At 42.8% G+C, this 15311-nt stretch overlaps 1 pseudogene; it reads right to left on the bottom strand.

Annotated features, from left to right (window-relative positions):
- LOC103640081 (uncharacterized) overlaps positions 1-3292 on the bottom strand; it is a 65248-nt pseudogene extending 61956 nt beyond the window's left edge.
- Positions 3293-15311: the final 12019 nt, after the last annotated feature.

Genomic DNA, 15311 nt, shown 5'->3' with positions numbered 1-15311 from the left:
TGTATGGCCGTTTGGAAGTAAGAGTAGTCCCAGGTAAGAGATCTATGACAAACTCAACTTCCCTATCTAGTGGCATCCCTGGTAACTCCTCTAGAAAGACATCCGGAAAATCCTTAACCACACGGATGTTGTCGCCAACAAACTTCCCATCTACTAAGAATGCCGCTAGTCTTGTGGCGGTAGTTACTACAATTCCAACTTCAAATCTTTCTCCTTTGGAACTGGTGAGTTCGATGGTTCCTTTAGCACAGTGTATAAACTACCTTTGCCTTCCTTAATCATGACATACCAAGGATCACGTCTATATTGCTCTCTTCTAACACTATAGGGGTAGCCCATCTGGGTTAGAAACACAGGGTAAGAAAGGAAGAATTAAAGACAAGGCGAGTATTTACGAGGAATGTTACTGCGGGGGATTTATTAACTAAGTAGATTAGTGTGTCACCTACTAAAGCTAATTCATTACCTTATGGTGGTACATGCTAAGATGCCCGTCTATACTATTTCAATCAATCAAAGAAGCAAATCAGGCATTGATCATCAGAATAATCAACCAACATTTTTAAATTGAGAAAATATTTTTAATTTTGTCTTAGGTTCCCTATCTTTTAAAAATGTCATAAATGTAGGATTTCAAGGTGTGAAATCCATCTTGTCTTAGAGTAGAAAAGATAATAATGATCAGAGTAGAACAGTAGAAGGTGAGACAGGATCAAGATAAGGTAAGTATGGAATGAATCAAAGTAAGGTAAGTAGTGAAGGGTTTTGTCCATTTCTGTCTAGGTTTCGTCCTACAGTCAACATTTCCTCTGATACCACTTTTGTCACACCCGGCTTTAAAGAACAAAGCCCGGTGCATCTCATACATGCGCCAAGAAGACAACATATATAATAACAGAGTGTATAGAGATAAATGTCACAATAACATCAGAGTATTTATTACATAGCGGAAGTCTTATTACAAAATAAAATATAAATATAAAACGAACTAAGGATCATCCTTGGCGCTAGTCAACTGTTAGACGACGACCTAGACCTCTCACGAACACAGCGCAACATCCACCATGCGCCATCCAGTGGTACCTGTTCTTGACCTGTGGGGGTGTGAGACAGCAAGGGTGAGCTCACACATGTTCATCGCTCAACAAGTTGTGGGGAATAATGTGACATGAACTCGCCAAGGGTGGGAGCTCATGAAGTGTAAGGCTTACCAAAGAGAATGGTTAAAGCTGAGCATTGCTTTTAAAGTTGGTCAAAATTTTATTAGCATTTACTAAGTGTAAGTAAATACCAAACCATAATAAATAATAATAGAACAAAATTAATAATAATCCCATGCAAATGCAAATGACAAATTGAATTTAAGTTCCATAATTTAATCATCAGAGAGTCCTGAGCTGCTCATGACCGCGAGCACGGCTAGTATACCAGTTTTACACTCTGCAGAGGTTGTACCCTGTACCCACAAGTCGTGTATCCCATGTCGCCAGGGTTAGCTAGACCCTTAGACACTACCGAGGTGAATGGCTAGGGATCCACTACGAGGCCTTTACAAAGTTCCACTAGCTTCCAAAAACCCGGTACAGTTTATGGGGAGAGCACTTGCAAGAATCCCCCGTCCGACCGCCTTCGCAGCAAAATCAACCCGAGAACCTCCTTGCATGCAATCCCCTACTGCCCTTGCCCCTTTCGGGTAAGGTAGTCTTCTACTAGCTTTCCTAGTTAGTTGGCCAAGGGCGTCCCATTAAACCCTTGTGGTGGCACGTGTTTCTCAAGTTAAGCTCCATGTTCCAATTAATATTTAATGATCTTGACATGAACATAAATAGAATAACACAATAACTGGAACATGGATATAATAAAATATTATCCCAAAACCATGTAAAGCAATAGCAAAACTACCCAAGTGATTCAGGGATAACAAGGTAAAATGGAATATCAATCTAGGGTGACCTATTGGGTCCCATCAAAATTAAACCTATGCATGGTAGATGATTATAAAGAACACTAGGTGTGTGCCCATGCGTTGCAACGGGAACATATAATACCATCGATAACTTATGTACGTTGGGCATGAGCATCGACACATATCTGACCGGATCTTCTTTTTACTTGGGGATCTGGAGAAAAGCATGCTCGGAAGCCAGACATGTTAAGACCTGATCATGTGCTGCCCTTGTGTCTCTGATCATCATTAGCACATTGTTCGACGCTTGTATGAGTCTTGTTAATTTGCATGCATCGTGTATAGTCTCTCACCATCAATTCACTATGGTATACAGAATCCGTGTGACAGACATTATCAAATTCACATAAATTATTTTAAAGAGTCAATATAGAGTTTTATATGATAGAGAAATACATGTGGATTAAAAAATGCTAAACAAAAGATCTAAAATATAACAGTTCGAACAAGTTGCATAAGATGTACAATTTTTTCAACTGCTTCTGCATTTGGAAGTCCACCTTTCTATGTTATCTTTGCTATTTCTGACATAATAGAATCCAAATAGTATTGAACACTAAGAAAATACAAAATGAGATGGAGTTGGGTTGACTGAAAAACATATGTATGTAGCATTTGGAATAAAAAAAATACACATCAAACTGCTTGCTGCTTGCCTACTTGCTGGACCCAAATTTCCGTTAAAATCCCAGTGGCGCGTTTGCAGGGACGCCGCCTTCGGCTGCCGGCGTGGCGCGGATCTCCTCAGACATTGTTTCCCGTATGCATCCCTGACTAGCTTGGTCACGCTGTCTAGGAACTCGATAAGCACTGGGTCTTGCATCGGTGAGGACTACAAGCAGCAAACCCGCTCAATGTCAATCTCCTTCATGCTCCCAGCGTGCGGTCCATCCGACCACTGCATCGCGAAACGGCACGTGCACCGCTCCATGCCATCGGCGATCTAGTGAGCCGCTGTAAACACCTGCATCAGCGTGTCCAACTCTCACGGTCTCAAATCTCAAATGCCAAACAAGAAATAAAACAACCGGTGTTGTCATTTGCATCTACATATTATGTGCAATGATGAAATGGGAAGGAACACACCGAATCGACGACGACGATGTAGAACTTGAGGTTAACGTCGTCGAGCGAACAAGAGACGCAGAGCCATGCGCCGGCATGGAGATCGCGACACTAGGTGTCTTCCAAGGGTGTGGACGGCACACAGAACCTGGCACGGAGCTTGGCTACGTCCCACGCGGAGGAAGCGGCGAGCGCGGCGGGGTCATACCACTCATCCTGCTACTCGAGGAACGTTGTAGTGGGATTCCGCGGGGTAGTCATTAACCAGGTGAATATAAGTTTTGGCCAGTTACCGGTGATGGTAGCATTCGACCTCTAGTAGCAGGGTCCAGCAGTGTCATAAGATCAACCATGTCTTCTATATTCAGCTTTATACCAGTCTCTTCTTCCACCTGCCATCAATTAAGGATCACCGCCACAAGAATGTATACAGTTATCAGTGGCGGACCCAGGAAAAAAAGTTAGTTGGGGCGAGATTTGGCTGCAACTCAAAAACAAATGCGCAGAAAAGAACTCATACATATTGCAACCACACAAGCAAACAATAGTATTAAAGTGGGCACATCTAATTTTAAGAATGAATATTGTTCTTGTACCAAACATTCAAAATACACCAAAAGAAAATTGTCGAGCTGACTATCCTGCATTAGTACACAAATTTCGGTGCATGATGTATTCAGAAGCCAAGATACTAACCTCACGGACTGCGGTGCCAACAAAATCACCTTTTTCATCATCTAGCATCCCAGCAGGGAGCTCCAACAGGAATTTTCCAATAGGAACTCTAACCTACAGTTTTAATAGCAGCCAATAGGTGAATTTGTTTACTGAATATCAATTCATGTGCTCTCAATCATGGTACACTATACCTGTTTGGTAAGCACATCATATGTTTCTCCATTCGACTCCAAAAGAATCAACACAGCAACCGCGGGCCCTCTTGCAAAGACAATTCCTGGAAACTAAATATACTGTCAAAAGATGATATGAACTAAACATTGTCTTGTTGGTGCTATACACCTTACAAACACCAATTTAAAGTCAAGGAATTCATCGGTAGATGTAAAAAAGGTATATCACAAAGATTTTAAAGGTCAATGGAAACAATACTTCATACTATCATGGCACGTGTAACATTCCGTCCCAAAAAGCAACGTCATCACAAACTACCAAACACTCGATGCATATGTGGCCATGTGGGGTTCTGCTCCTCCTCTACATATGAAACGCCAAACGCATAGCTAGTGTGGTGTAGCACAGGCGGCGGCACAGCAGCAGCGGTCCAGTACCGCTCCCGCAAGCCCGGTCGTGAACCACCGAGCATACCACCCACTGTTGCCTACCGCGCGCTGGAGTGGTGAGTGACAGAGCCCACTTCGATGTGGATGCAGGCACATGTTTCTTCTTACACAGGCTTATACCTCCATCCTTTACCTCAAAAAGTTTGATAATTTCCAAATTATATTAATAGAAAAAACAAACAAGTTTCGAGAGTAAATTGGGGTCTGGAGGGGCAAGGTGGTGCACTTGTGGAGAAATAGGTGGAATTGTGGACCATGGATTTGTCTGTTGCTCCGTAAACCACAGTCTGATTCAAGCACTTGAGCAGCTTTTGAAGAGAAAGGATAGGTAAAATACAGTTATTCCTATATACGCCAGATACCTTGGATTCAAGTGAGGCCTAGTTTCTGTATCATTTTTGTCATTTTATCTACTTGTTGACTGTTGGTATGGCATCCCATTTTTGGCTCACAACACCCTTCTTATTCGTGTGAGGAAGGGTTCCATGCCTGTGTCTATCTTATCCAAATTCTCTATTTTGAACACTGAAGCACTTTGTGCTTTCATACTGAAAACGTCTTCTATTGCCTTGTGAGACTTGTCCATCATTTCCTTCAAACGTTCTTCAGAGGTATGATAATTATGACATAAAGAAGCAATAAGATCCACACCTTTCTCAGTTTGTTTGACTGAATTCAAGCAAACAAACAAAAAACATAAACTATGGGCCATTTGCTAAATGAATAAATTAAAAAATGGATTCAGAAGGAAGAATTACTTAAGTGAGAAGAGCCTTCAATCGTCAAGGTCCTAAATTTAGCTGGCACGTGAACCAATAGTATGGCCTGCATTTCAGTAAGCGGTTTCATGATCAATTAAAAACACAAGTAGCAGCTCACAGCACTAAAGCAGCCAAAGTCCAAAAATCCATAATGAAACAAAGGAAAGAGGAAATAAGCAAACTGACCAATACAACAACTAATCCATGGATGCAGGACACCAGGTCCTTGAACAATTCTGGTGATCTCGAACGAAGCGTTAAGAAGAGATGCCACCTAAAAAGCATTTCTAAATGGCATATTAAAGTAATGCAAAACTGAAAGATCGGGAGGCATCGATCTAGTTAGTCTACTGCCTTGTAGGCATCTACCATAAAAATACTGCGAATCAGTCTTATTTATGATTCGAAAAAAGATTCATGAAAGCTAGAATTTTCTTTCACGCAAATGCGTAGGTAAAAGCATCACTGGCCAATCAACTATGAAATAAATGTGCAAAAAAGTGAAACAAGAAAACTTACAATTATCAATGTATATCAAGTTGCCCAGTATATAAGGTATTAATTGGTCCAGATAGCTCATTGAAACTCAGATCGCTGGATTATTTTACGGTAAAAATAAGTTTGTCTCAACACTATCTTTACATATAAGGGACATTTAGGATTTAGCAAACCTTAGAAGTCATTGTCTAACTTACAACACTGTAAGCGCCTGCATAAGGCCAGTCATAGATAGAATTGGGAAGATAACTTTTTTCCTTTGCAATGACCTGGTACGGAGAGTTTACGTATTTTCGGACGCCCATTCTTTTTGTCCTTTTGTGTGGTTTGACAACAAATAAGATAAAGAAAATATCATCAAATGGAATTTGAAAAAGGCATAAAAGGGATCTTGACAAACATGATAGTGGTTGCAAAAATGCACCTGATAAGACCCATACCTTTAGCAACCCTATGGTGCCAAAATATTCAGCCAGCGTAGTTTCATCAGTTCTAGGAGGTAGGTTGCACACATAAATTGAACCATTTGGGAGGAATCTTGTCATATATCCAGCCTTCTGTAGCGAACCACCATTATCATTACTATATAATTTATTTTCTATGGAATAATATGAAGAACCGATTGTGCATAAAACCAAGCTTGTCCTATCATTCGAGGAACAAAATACACTTGTGTACCCAGTTGATGCTATAACAAAGCCAATGAGAATGGCAATCACAACATAACTATTAGCGAGAGTGCATTCATAAATGTAGAAAAAATTGAAGAGTTTTACCTTGAACCAGAAGGCAAATTCAAGACGTCTCATGTGTTCAGTCCTAAATGGTTTATCAGTTGGTTGACTGCAACACAAATATTTAGTACGTGAGAAATTTAACTTGTACCACAAAAATAATTCACTGTCAGTTGTAGTGATGCTCAGCTATACAAAACCAACCCGATAATCTTTTCTTTATTGCCTAAATTTGAGTTGATTTTAAAACCTTAGCAATTCCATGTGTGGTAGTGGAATCAGCTAACAACAAACGACTACCACGCCAATGTTTAAGTGTGGTACACAGATCATCTCTAAACTGAAAGCAAAGACTACTAAGACCAAAACCTCGCCACAAACTTTAGGAGCAAACAACGCTCTGTTGGCTTCAATCCTTTGATGACCTGTCGAATGAGTTCAGACATGAAAGCCATATATAAGCAATAATTTATTTTCTGTTGGTAAATAAAAACAGTTATTCCACAAAAATGGGCTGAAATACCAGCACATCATACAGACCAACCATGTAGCACCGCCTCGAGGAGGCGATTGGTGAGGTTTTTATTACCAGTACAATTCGCAAAGCTCCAAGACCGACATCCTAGATTTTTTTTGGTTTCGACCAATAATTTTGCATTATAAATCAAGCGAGACAATGTGAATCAATGAAGCTACAATGTATATATGCTTGTATCTGTTAAAACGAAATTGAGACCATATCAAGTACTGCATACATTGCCCTCAGGAGCTGATTTAAAAGATATAGGTTCCTACATTTCACCCACACTAACTTATATTTAAAAGATGGGTTCTGTTGTTTGCTTCAGCAGGCGACATCACTAAAGTCCATTTGCTCTGGTTGGCATATGCTTATACTACTACATTAAAAAATGAATTCCCAATCTGGTTGGCATATTATATAATGTATTTATCGTTTCATACCAGATTGGGATCATCGATGCTAGAAGAGCCCAAGGTCGTGGCATTACTTTAATTTGCATTACCCTTGAACCAAGGAGTATTAGTAGATGATTCAGGCTCCCACTCAGTAATTAAACCTGAGAACAGTTCATTATATGCTTTGCGGTAGAACCTGGCGTTTCATGAGAACGTTGGTAAGAGTTATCATACCATGTGGAATTATGAACCAATAGACAAACTAAACTGTTACGAATTATACATGAGAGCACCTAGAGGGGGGTGAATAGGTGATCCTGTAAAACTTTAAACTTAAGCCACAAAAAACTTGGTTAGGCGTTAGCACAATAATCGCCAAGTGGCTAAAAAGGAGTCTCAACAAAACACAATAACCACAAAGATATCAATCACAGAGATGGCACAGTGGTTATCCCGTGGTTCGGCCAAGACCAACGCTTGCCTACTCCACGTTGTGGCGTCCCAACGGATGAGGGTTGCAATCAACCCCTCTCAAGCGGTCCAAAGACCCACTTAAATACCACGGTGTTTTGCTTTGCTTTTCTTAATCCCGTTCGCGAGGAATCTCCACAACTTGGAGTCTCTCGCCCTTACAAAGATGTTCACAAAGAAGCACGGAGTAAGGGAGGGATTAGCAACTCACACAAGACACAAGGATCACAGCAAATACGCACACACACAAGACCCCGACTTAAGCTCAAAAGACTAGCACACTAGAACGGAGCTCAAATCACTAGAATGTTGAACAAGTGCGCAAGAATGGAGTGTGAGTGATCAAGAATGCTCAAAGGATGCTTGGTTTCCTCCTCCATGCGCCTAGGGGTCCTTTTTATAGCCCCAAGGCAGCTAGGAGCCGTTGAGAGCAATCTGGGAAGGCAATTCTTGCCTTCAGTCGCCTGGCGCACCGGACAGTCTCGTGCACCACCGGACACTGTCCGGTGCGGATTTCCTTCCTTATTTGGCGAGGCCGACCGTTGGCAGCCTTAGAGCCGTTGGCGCACCGGACACTGTCCGGTGCACACCGGACAGTCCGGTGCCCCCTCCCGACCGTTGGCTCGGCCACGTGTCTCGCGCGGATCGCGCGGCCGACCGTTGGCCCGGCCGACCGTTGGCTCACCGGACAGTCCGGTGCTCACCGGAAAGTCCGGTGAATTATAGCCGTACGCCGTTAATTTCTTCCCGAGAGCAGCAAGTTCGCCTGAGCCAGTCTGGCGCACCGGACACTGTCCGGTACACCACCGGACAGTCCGGTGCACCTAGACAGAACTGGCTTTGGCTGAACAAGGCCATCTCTTCTCCAATTCGATTTCTCCTGTTTCTAGCACTTAGACACAATACATTAGTCTCTAAAACAATGTACTAAGTCTGAGAAACATACCTTTTGACTTGATTTTCACTTTGTCCACCACTTTGCATAGATCAACACTTTGGCACTTGTGTTGGACACTAAATCACCAAAATACTTAGAAATGGCCCAAGGGCACATTTCCCTTTCAATCTCCCCCTTTTTGGTGATTTATGCCAACACAAAATAAAGCAAGTAGAACAAGTGCAAAATCACTTCAAATAAGAACTCAAAATTGTTTTGATTCAAATTTGACATATATGGATCATTCTTTGCCACCACTTGGTTTGTTTTTGCAAATCAAACTCAATTTCCTATCTCTAAGTCAAACACACATGTTGAAACATAAAGAGAGATATTTCACGAGAAATTGATCAAGGATTCAAAACCCCCCCTTTTTCCCATAATTAAGCCTTCTCCCCACAAGAGACCAACTTTTGACAATAAGAGGCAAACAAGAGTATTTTGACAAACAAAAACTCTAACTCTACTATCTTCAAAATTCACAAGTGGTAGCTGATCCATTTATTGCTTTGGCCTTATTTTCTCCCCCTTTGGCATCAAGCACCAAAACGGGATCAATTTTGGCCCTTTAACCTCATTGCCTCACCAAAATCTTCAACTAAGAGTAAATAGGCAATAAGAGTATAGAGATGAACTTGGAATAAGTTACTCTTTCATCGGAGTGCAGTGGAAGTCTTGCATGGTCCAAGTCCACTGTTTCCCTTTCAATTCACCTTTGATACTCAATCAAGCAAACTCAAGCACATGGTTAGTCCCAAAGAGTCAAGTTGTAACACATCTCCCCCTAAATAAGTGCATCACTTGCAAAGGACTTGTGAGGTCCGGGGAGTGTTTGTACAACTTGAGCACAACAAAATGCATTAAGGAACATGATCAAAGGCATAAACACATGTATGCTATAAATCAATCCAAGTTCCGCGAATCTAAGACATTTAGCTCATTACGCAACTTGCAAAAGGTCTGCTCATCTAATGGCTTGGTAAAGATATCGACTAGCTGGTTCTCGGAGCTAACATGAAACACTTTGATATCTCCCTTTTGCTGGTGGTCTCTCAAAAAGTGATGTCGGATGTCTATGTGCTTTGTGCGGCTGTGTTCAACAGGATTATCCGCCATGCGAATAGCACTCTCATTATCACATAGGAGTGGGACTTTGCTCAGATTGTAGCCAAAGTCCCGGAGGGTTTGCCTCATCCAAAGTAGTTGCGCGCAACACTGTCCTGCGGCAACGTACTCGGCCTCAGCGGTGGATAGGGCAACAGAAGTTTGTTTCTTAGAACTCCATGACACCAGGGACCTTCCTAAGAATTGGCACGTCCCTGATGTACTCTTCCTATCGACCTTACATCCAGCATAGTCGGAGTCTGAATATCCAATCAAGTCAAAGGTAGACCCCTTTGGATACCAGATCCCGAAACAAGGCGTAGCGACTAAATATCTAAGAATTCGCTTCACAGCCACTAAGTGACACTCCTTAGGATCGGATTGAAATCTAGCACACATGCATACGCTAAGCATAATATCCGGTCTACTAGCACATAAATAAAGTAAAGACCCTATCATAGACCGGTATGCTTTTTGATCAAGGGACTTACCTCCTTTGTTGAGGTCGGTGTGTCCGTCGATTCCCATCGGAGTCTTTGCGGGCTTGGCGTCCTTCATCCCAAATCGCTTGATCAAGTCTTGCGTGTACTTGGTTTGAGAGATGAAGGTTCCATCCTTGAGTTGCCTTACTTGGAACCCAAGGAAGTAGCTTAACTTGCCCATCATCGACATCTCGAATTTCTGAGTCATCACCTTGCTAAACTCTTCACAAGACTTTTGGTTAGTAGAACCAAATATTATGTCATCGACATAAATTTGGCACACAAAAAGATCACCATCACAAGTCTTAGTAAAAAGAGTTGGATCAGCTTTCCCAACCTTGAAAGCATTAGCAATTAAAAAGTCTCTGAGGCATTCATACCATGCTCTTGGGGCTTGCTTAAGTCCATAGAGCGCCTTAGAGAGCTTACACACGTGGTCGGGGTACCGTTCATCCTCGAAGCCAGGGGGTTGCTCCACGTACACCTCCTCCTTGATTGGCCCGTTGAGGAAAGCGCTCTTCACATCCATTTGGAACAACCTGAAGGAATGGTGAGCGGCATATGCTAGCAAAATACGAATTGACTCTAGCCTAGCCACAGGAGCAAAAGTCTCCTCAAAGTCCAAACCTGTGACTTGGGCATAACCTTTTGCCACAAGTCGAGCCTTGTTCCTTGTCACCACCCCGTGCTCGTCTTGTTTGTTGCGGAACACCCACTTGGTTCCCACAACATTTTGCTTAGGACGAGGCACCAGTGTCCAAACTTCATTCCTCTTGAAGTTGTTGAGCTCCTCTTGCATGGCCAACACCCAGTCCAGATCTAGCAAGGCCTCCTCTACCCTGAAAGGCTCAATAGAAGAGACAAAGGAGTAATGCTCACAAAAATTAACTAATCGAGACCGAGTAGTTACTCCCTTGCTAATGTCACCCAAAATCTGGTCGACGGGATGATCCCTTTGAATCATTGCTCGAACTTGGGTTGGAGGTGTCGGTTGCGCTTCTTCCTCCATTACATGATCATCTTGTGCTCCCCCTTGATCACACGCCTCCTGTTCATCATCTTGAGTTGGGGGTTGCACCATTGTTGAGGAAGAAGGTTGATCTTGCTCATCTTGTTCCTGTGGCCGCACATCTCCAATCGCCATGGTGCGTATTGCGGTTGTTGGAACTTCTTCTTCATCTACATCATCAAAATCAACAACTTGCTCTCTTGGAGAGCCATTAGTCTCATCAAATACAACGTCGCTAGAGACTTCAACCAAACCCGATGATTTGTTGAAGACTCTATACACCTTTGTATTTGAGTCATAACCTAACAGAAACTCTTCTACGGCTTTGGGAGCAAATTTGGAATTCCTACCCTTCTTCACTAGAATGTAGCATTTACTCCCAAAAACTCGAAAATACGAAACATTGGGTTTGTTACCGGTTAGTAGCTCATACGACGTCTTCTTGAGGAGGCGATGAAGGTAGACCCTGTTGATGGCGTGGCAAGCCGTGTTCACGGCTTCCGACCAAAAGCGCTCGGGGGTCTTGAACTCTCCAAGCATCGTCCTCGCCATGTCTATAAGCGTCCTGTTCTTCCTCTCTACCACACCATTTTGCTGTGGTGTGTAGGGAGCGGAGAACTCGTGCTTGATCCCTTCCTCCTCAAGGTACTCCTCCACTTGAAGGTTCTTGAATTCGGACCCATTGTCGCTCCTTATCTTCTTTACCTTGAGCTCAAACTCGTTTTGAGCTCTCCTTAGGAAGCGCTTGAGGGTCCCTTGGGTATCAGACTTATCCTACAAAAAGAACACCCAAGTGAAGCGGGAAAAGTCATCAACAAAAACTAAACCATACTTACTTCCTCCTATGCTTAGATAGGCGACGGGTCCGAAGAGGTCCATATGAAGCAGCTCCAGGGGTCTTGATGTGGTCATCACATTCTTGATGTGATGCGCTCCTCCCACTTGTTTACCTGCTTGACAAGCTGCACAAGGTCTATCTTTTTCGAAGGTGACATTAGTTAAACCTATCACGTGTTCTCCCTTTAGAAGCTTGTGAAGGTTCTTCATCCCCACATGTGCTAAGCGGCGATGCCACAGCTAGCCCATGCTAGTCTTAGCAATTAAGCATGCATCTAGACCGGCCTCTTCTTTTGCAAAATCAACCAAATAAAGTTTGTTGTCTAATACACCCTTAAAAGCTAGTGAACCATCACACCTTCTAAAGACAGACACATCTACATTTGTGAATAGACAATTATATCCCATATTGCATAATTGACTCACAGATAACAAATTATATCCAAGCGACTCAACTAAAAACACATTAGAAATAGAGTGCTCGGATGAAATAGCAATTTTACCTAACCCTTTTACCTTGCCTTGGTTCCCATCACCGAATATTATTGAATCTTGGGAATCCTTGTTCTTGACGTAGGAAGAGAACATCCTCTTTTCCCCCGTCATGTGGTTTGTGCATCCGCTGTCGATAATCCAGCTTGTACCCCCGGATGCATAAACCTGCAAGGCAAATTTAGGCTTGGGTCTTAGGTACCCAACTCTTGTTGGGTCCTACAAGGTTAGTCACAATTTTCTTAGGGACCCAAATGCAAGTTTTATCACCCTTACATCTTGCCCCTAACTTCCTAGCAATCACCTTCTTATCCTTTCTATAAATAGCAAATGAAGCATTGCAAGCATGATATATTGTAGAAGGTTCATTAACTTTCCTAGGAACATCAACAACATTTCTCCTATGCATATTATGAACAACATTTCTCCTAGCAACATTTCTATCATGCATAACATGGGAACTAGAAGCAGTCATAGCATGAAAGTCAAAAGCGTCATAACTTCTAAAGGCATTCTTAGAATGTCTCCTACCATGATACATGAAAGCATGATTCTTTTGCACACTACTAGCCATAGGGGCCTTCCCTTTCTCCTTGGCGGAGATGGGAGCCTTATGGCTTGTTAAGTTCTTGGCTTATCTCTTGAAGCCAAGACCATCCTTAATTGAGGGGTGTCTACCAATCTTGTAGGCATCCCTTGCAAATTTTAGCTTGTCAAATTCACTCTTGCTAGTCTTAAGTTGGGCATTAAGACTAGCCACTTTGTCATTTAATTTAGAAATGCAAACTAGGTGTTCACTACAAGCATCAATGTCAAAATCTTTACACCTAGTGCAAATCATAACATGTTCTACACACGAGTTAGATTTACTTGCTACTTCTAGTTTATCATTTAAATCATTGTTAATTCTCTTTAAGCTAGAGATAGAGTCATGACAGGTAGACAATTCACTAGAAAGCATTTCATTTCTTTTAACTTCTAAAGCAAGTGAATTTTGTGTACTAACAAATTTATCATGCTCTTCATATAAAAGGTCTTCTTGTTTCTCTAAGAGTCTATCCTTTTCATTCAAGGCATCAATCAATTCATTGATCTTATCTATTTTAGTTCTATCCAATCCCTTGAACAAACTAGAGTAATCTGTTTCTTCATCACTAGACTCATCATCACTAGAAGAATCATAAGTAGTACTGTCTCGAGTACATACCTTCTTCTCCCTTGCCATGAGGCATGTGTGACGCTCGTTGGGGAAGAGAGATGACTTGTTGAAGGCGGTGGCGGTGAGTCCTTCATTTTCGGAGTCGGATGACGAACAATCCGAGTCCCACTCCTTGCCAAGGTGTGCCTCGCCCTTAGCCTTCTTGTATGCCTTCTTTTTCTCCCTCTTGCTCCCTTGTTCCTGGTCACTTTCATTATCGGGACAGCTAGCAATAAAATGACCAATCTTACCACATTTGAAGCATGAGCGCTTCCCCTTTGTTTTGGTCTTGCTTGGCTGTCCCTTGCGACCCTTTAGCGTCGTCTTGAAGCGTTTGATGATGAGGGCCATCTCTTCATCATTTAGCCCAGCCGCCTCAACTTGCGCCACCTTGCTAGGTAGCGCCTCCTTGCTCCTCGTTGCCTTGAGAGCAATGGGTTGAGGCTCATGGATTGGACCGTTCAACGTGTCGTCCACGTACCTCGCCTCCTTGATCATCATTCGCCCGCTTACGAATTTTCCAAGGACTTCTTCGGGCGACATCTTGGTGTACCTAGGATTTTCACGAATATTGTTCACCAAATGTGGATCAAGTACAGTAAAGGACCTTAGCATTAGGCGGACGACGTCGTGGTCCGTCCATCGCGTGCTTCCGTAGCTCCTTATTTTGTTGATAAGGGTCTTGAGCCGGTTGTATGTTTGGGTTGGCTCCTCGCCCCTTATCATCGCGAATCTTCCAAGCTCGCCCTCCACCAACTCCATTTTGGTGAGTAAGGTGACGTCGTTCCCCTCATGTGAGATCCTGAGGGTGTCCCAGATCTGCTTGGCATTGTCCAAGCCGCTCACCTTATGATACTCGTCCCTGCACAAAGAGGCTAACAACACAGTAGTGGCTTGTGCATTTCTATGAATCTGCTCATTGATAAACATAGGACTATCCGAGCTATCAAATTTCATTCCACTTTCCACAATCTCCCATATGCTCGGATGGAGAGAGAATAGGTGACTACGCATTTTGTGGCTCCAAAATCCGTAGTCCTCTCCATCAAAGTGAGGGGGTTTGCCAAGTGGAATGGAGAGCAAATGAGCATTTGTACTTTGCGGAATACGAGAGTAGTCAAAAGAAAAGTTCGAATTAACCGGTTTCCTTCTCTCGTAGTCGTTGTCGTCGTTGTCCTTTTGGGAAGAAGTGGACTCATCGCTGTCGTCGTAGTAGACGATCTCCTTGATGCGTCTTGTCTTCTTCCCATCTTTGCGTCTGTGGCCTGAGCCCGAGTCGGTAGGCTTGTCATCCTTCGGCTCGTTGACGAAGGACTCCTTCTCCTTGTCGTTGATCACGATTCCCTTCCCCTTAGGATCCATCTCTTCGGGCGATTAGTCCCTTTGTGAAGAGAACGGCTCTGATGCCAATTGAGAGCACCTAAGGGGGGTGAATAGGTGATCCTGTAAAACTTTAAACTTAAGCCACAAAAAACTTGGTTAGGCGTTAGCACAATAATCACCAAGTGGCTAAAAAGGAGTCTCAACAAAACACAATA

The sequence above is a fragment of the Zea mays genome, chromosome 9 (genome assembly GCF_902167145.1).
Source record: "Zea mays cultivar B73 chromosome 9, Zm-B73-REFERENCE-NAM-5.0, whole genome shotgun sequence".
In the NCBI taxonomy this organism is placed as follows: Eukaryota; Viridiplantae; Streptophyta; class Magnoliopsida; order Poales; family Poaceae; genus Zea; species Zea mays.
Note: the sequence above shows the minus strand (reverse complement) of the source record. Positions and strands in the feature narration are given on the sequence as shown.